Source organism: Heptranchias perlo, unplaced genomic scaffold (assembly GCF_035084215.1).
Source record: "Heptranchias perlo isolate sHepPer1 unplaced genomic scaffold, sHepPer1.hap1 HAP1_SCAFFOLD_73, whole genome shotgun sequence".
In the NCBI taxonomy this organism is placed as follows: Eukaryota; Metazoa; Chordata; class Chondrichthyes; order Hexanchiformes; family Hexanchidae; genus Heptranchias; species Heptranchias perlo.
Genome location: NW_027139761.1, coordinates 225,267 through 230,435, shown reverse-complemented (window position 1 = coordinate 230,435; position 5,169 = coordinate 225,267). Strand labels below are relative to the sequence as shown.

The following is a 5,169-nucleotide window of genomic DNA, read 5'->3' as shown; positions in this document are numbered from 1 at the left end:
CAATATTCTAGTGTTTATTGAAAAGGTTTACGTGTAAGAGGATTCAGTATCATGCCACCACACAGAGAGCAAGACACTGAGGCTGGTTCCTTTATCAGACAGTTACCTCAGACCACTGTTGTCACTCCACATGGAGGCCTTTTTGTGAACGACTTCATAATGGATATTGTAACCGATCATAGTGGCCCCTACGATCGTCACTGCACCGCTTAATAGACTGTACCTGCGACGCACATTCCTCCTTCATAATGCATCAAGCCTGAATCATTGATTAATTTATACAGTAAGCACCCTGGCGTAAACATATTATTGTCCCCGCATTCCATTCCTGAAGGATCTTAATTCTGCGACCACAATTCATCCATTGACTCTCCAAACATTTCACCGAGCCATTATACACAAAGTCTCATTTCGGGTCACATCGGTAAAAGCAGTCGCAGAGATACGACATTGATCATTTACTTCTTCCACCCAGTCAGCCCCATGCGTAATAGGGCTCGATGGGAGAGAGACAGAAGTTTCAAAGATGAAAGCTTTTTGCGGGCCAACCGACACCAACAATATTGTCCCCACCATGAGCAACAATAGACCACAGACAAGAGAATTGGACCACGGTCCCTTTTCTCTCCATCTCCTTGGATCGTGGCTGGATTAACTATCGGAGATTCTTTATCAGCGGTCATCTGCAGGAGAAACAAAGTTTTCAGCGCTCACTCCAACATTTTGTCCTTCTCCTGAATGTTGCTCAGATTTAACCCGAGTCAAGCACATACCAGAAACCAAAAAAAGACACAGCTGCTTGTGGAAGGCGTCAATTTCTTATCAGGAAGAAGACGGACCCAGACATCACTGACCAGTGTCACACAGCTTCTCACAGCTTTCAATTACACTTTTCTTTTAATAACTTTGCCAAATGAAAAAGAAAAAATATTTCCACTTTTTCAGTCTTTGTGCCTGCAAAAGATGCACAAAAGTCCTAATACAACTAAATCCGGATTTCTTTTAAAATGGTCTACTCTGTGAAACAATGCTGCAGAGCAATCTGCAAGATTTCACCAGTTTGTTATCACAGAGACAGCAGTTGATCCTTTAATCATGAGGGAAAAATGTAGCGACAGCCAATAACATCGAAACATTGACACCGGCTTTTATAAAAAGACAGCATCACACCGACTTCCTACAGAGACAGGACACTGAAAACAAAAGAACTTCTGCCATAGACTAAAGAATCATGCTCCTGTTTTTTTCCTCACTTCCCCTTCTGTGTCCCAAACGTTTTAATTTGCGTTACATGCTTCCATGAGACGCCCAATTACCCCATGTTGACAGCATATAAAGAGGGGCCCAGGCTGTCAACGACTGTAAACCGACCTTTCCATTTTGTGGAACCAAAGGGTAACATGGGCCTTGGATTCAGGACCATAACCTTCTGTCCAAGCTCCATTTCAGAAATATCTGACCTATCATCACACCGTACAATCCGACAGACACGGTTCGTTACGTCAGTAGCTCCCACACTCACTTGTACAGCGAGGAGATGCTCTTTAAAGCGTTGCTTCCACTTCCACCTGTGTCTGATCATCAGGGGCAAATGGTGAAAGAAGATTCTTCCAGAATTGCATTGGACGGCCCGTGCTTCGTGCAAACCCTGTAGATTTGCACATTCCTAGCACGGATCTGCATCAAGACAAGGGGAAGGACCAAGTCCCAATTGAAACAGGTCCGATTCAGAGATTTGACCAATTCCTTTTTGATGGGGCCATTCATACCTTCCACTTGTCCTGCTGCTTGGGGTGATAAGTAACATGTAACTTCTGATCAATCTCGAGTATTTCCAGGATACCTTTTACCACAGCCCCGACAAATGAGGATCCATTATCAGAATCCACTATCCGAGGAATTCCACACTGAGTAAAGACATCATAAACAAGTTTAGTAGCGGTAGTTTCAGCTGTCTGATTGCGGGTGGGAAGAGCCTTAAGAATGGATCTCCCCCAACCACGAGATTTGCTGAACGGGTGAGGTAGTCGGTAAGGGCCCTATATAATCAATCTGTATCCGATCCCATGGACCCGAGGCTGGTTGCCACTTCCTAGCCGCCCGTTTGTGTTTCCTTACAGGGTCAGATCGAGCACAAATCACACATCCCACCACAAGATCTTTAATATCCCGTCTCATACCCGGCCACCATCCAATTTATCTTAATTTTTCCTCCATATCTTCCCATTTAGGGTGTCCGCCTGCGTTAGAGCCACGGATCCACTGCATTTCTGAATCGAATTGGGAACCTCTTGAAGTAAATCACTATCCTCCTCACAGTTTATTATCCTCACTGTTCACTACACTTTCAAGTTTTGCATCATCTGCAAATTTGGAAATTGTGCTCTGTATACCCAGGTCCAAATCATTAATGTATATCAAGAAAAGCAGTGGTCCCAGCACCGACCCCTGGGGAACACCACTGCCCACCTCCCTCCATTCCGAAAAACAACCGTTCACCACTACACTCTGTTTCCTGTTATTTAGCCAATTCTGTATCCATGCTGCTACTGCCCATTTTATTCCATTGGCTTCAATCTTGATGACAAGCCCATTATGCGGCACTTTAACTAACGCCTTTTGGAAGTCAATTCACTCCACATCAACTCCATTGCCTTCATTGACCCTCCCTGTTACCTTCTCAAAAAACTCTATCAAGTTAGTTAAACGCGATTTGCCGTTAACAAATCCGTGCTGGCTTTCCCTAATCCTTGTCCAAGTGGCTGCTAATTGTGCCCGGATTATCGTTGCGAGAACTTTCCCCACTACCGAGGTTAAACTGACTGGTCTGTAGATGCTGGGTTTTATCTTTCACCCTTCTTGAACAATGGTGTAAAATTTGCAATTCTCCAGTCCTCTGGCATCACACCCATACCTAGGGATGTTTGGAAGATTATGGCCAGTCCCTCTGGAATTTCCACCGTTACTTCTCTCAGCAACGTAGGATGCATCCCATCCGGACCAGGTGACGTTTCTACTTTAAGTACAGCCAGCCTTTGAAGTACCCCTTCTTTATGAATTTTTAGCCAATCCAGTATCTCAACTACATCTTCCTTTACTGACACTTTGGCAGCATTTTCTTCCTTGGTAAAGACAGATGCAAAGTATTTATTTAGTACCTCTGCCATGCCCACTGTCTCCTACTGCTACTTACTCACTATAACTGGGGCCAGTGGTGCAATGGATAAGGCATTTGACTAAAAATCACAAGATTATAAATTCGACTCCTATCGGGCTTGGAATTTTTTTTTGCAAACTCTGCATTATTTCATGGCTTTCAATACCTTGCAAGCTGTCGTAATTGCTGGTACTGCCTGGCTGCATACCTGGTAAGTTCCTTCTTAGTGCAGCAAGCAGTGCATCAGTGTCATAATCTGAAAGACCTGAATTCAATCTTCAAAGAAGACATCAAGGATTACGAAACTTTTTTTTCCATCTCTCACCTCATCTTTCCATCTTTGCTGCATAGCAAAATCAAGAACTTTTGCTTACTGCAGCACATCAAAAGATTTGCTGCCCCTTGACCTCTCTGTACCCAAACACACAGTGAAGTTTAGGAAGTACATGGGCTATGGACTCACTGACAACACTCTTCTTTCTGTATAATTGCACCAAGACAATCGGTGAGTGGAGAATATAATCAACGATCCCACTACTTCTCACATGCCAAGTGAGCGCTCTACCAGTTGAGCTAATTCCTCGTTTGCTGTTTGTAAATCGCCCTTCACAGTTCCTGCCTCGCACTCGCCTCCAAGCTGCTCCACGACCAGCAGAGAAATCTTGCCTTGGGTTGCCGCTCCCTGAATATATTAAGTACTTTGCTCCAATCGGCGGTATCGAGCATCAGCAAGTGAGGAACAGCAGAACGGGAAGCCACAGTAATCATGAATGATGTTGAGAAGAGCCCGAGCCTGCGGAAGGAAGACGAGATCACCGGAAAGCAACAGCCGCCCGAGCTTGAGGGAGCAGCGTGAGCCCTGACTGACTGACTGATCGAAGATCTTTTTTGCCTGAAATTGAGGGCGATTTGAAGTGTTGCTGCTCAAAGGCACTCCCTGCTGGTGAGCAGAGGCAAATGCTCGAATGAAACAGCCATGCTCGGGCCGAAACAGAAAGCTTTTCGGTTCGAGAAAGGAAAAGTGGTGTCCTGTGACTCAGTGGCAACATGTTAATCTGCAAGCTGCCTGCAAAGTTGAGAGAGCGACCTTGAGGTAATTGCTGCTTATTCCAAAAGCACACTCACTCCTTCGAGCCGGAATTGAACCAGCGACCTAAGGATGACTTTACTTTGGTTAATGCATTACAGTCCTCCGCTCTACCAGCTGAGCTATCGAAGGGAAGCGATAAAAGTTCTTGTCTTTGGTGATTGTTCACCGTGTGCCTGTTGAGATGTTCAGACTCATGGAGACCACTGCTGTTCGAAGACTTCCTTTGCCTGAGAGCGAGAGCTGAGTGTTTTGAAGTATTGCTGCTGAACAGCACTCCCTGCTGGCGAGCAGAGGCAAAACAGCCTTGTTTGGGCAGACACAGAAAGTTCTGAAGTTTGTGAAAGGAAAAGAGGCGTCATGTGCTTTCATGGCGACATGTTAATCTGTAAGGTGCCTGCAAAGTTAAGAGAGCGACCTTGAACTAATTGCTGCTTATTGCAAAATCATGCGTACTCCTTCGAGCCGGAATTGAACAAATTACGTGAGGATGACTTTATCTTATTTTCCGCAACAGTCTTGTCACTTGACCAGCTGAGGTATCGAAGGGAAGCGGCAAAAATGTTTCACTTTGGTGATTGTTCACCGTGCACCTTTGACACACCCGGACTCGTGGATTCCAGTGCTCATGACTGAGGCTGACTCGGTACCTGCTCATACCGCAGCGCTGTGAGAGTTTGAGCTGCTCCGTGTTCTCCACAGCCAGGGCCAGTGACACAATGAATAATGCGACTGATTATTGATCTGGAGATTGTGGGTTCAAGTTTATGGAGGGAGTAAAGTGGAAGGCCGGGCCTGGAGAGCATTGGAATAGTCGAGTCTAGAAGCAAACAAAGGCACGGATGAGGGTTTCAGCAGCAGAATTTCATTCTGGCAGTTGGGATTTGTTTCTGATGAGGTTAATAACCGCTATAACTGGGCTGAA

General features: G+C 45.3%; 1 non-coding gene across 1 annotated transcript; it reads right to left on the bottom strand.

Annotated features, from left to right (window-relative positions):
- Positions 1-4,282: 4,282 nt before the first annotated feature.
- On the bottom strand, positions 4,283-4,376 carry trnay-gua (transfer RNA tyrosine (anticodon GUA)). The gene is made up of 2 exons: positions 4,340-4,376; positions 4,283-4,318 (listed from the first exon to the last, which is right to left on the bottom strand). It is a non-coding gene; the product is annotated as a tRNA-Tyr (tRNA).
- Between the last annotated feature and the right edge of the window lie 793 nt (positions 4,377-5,169).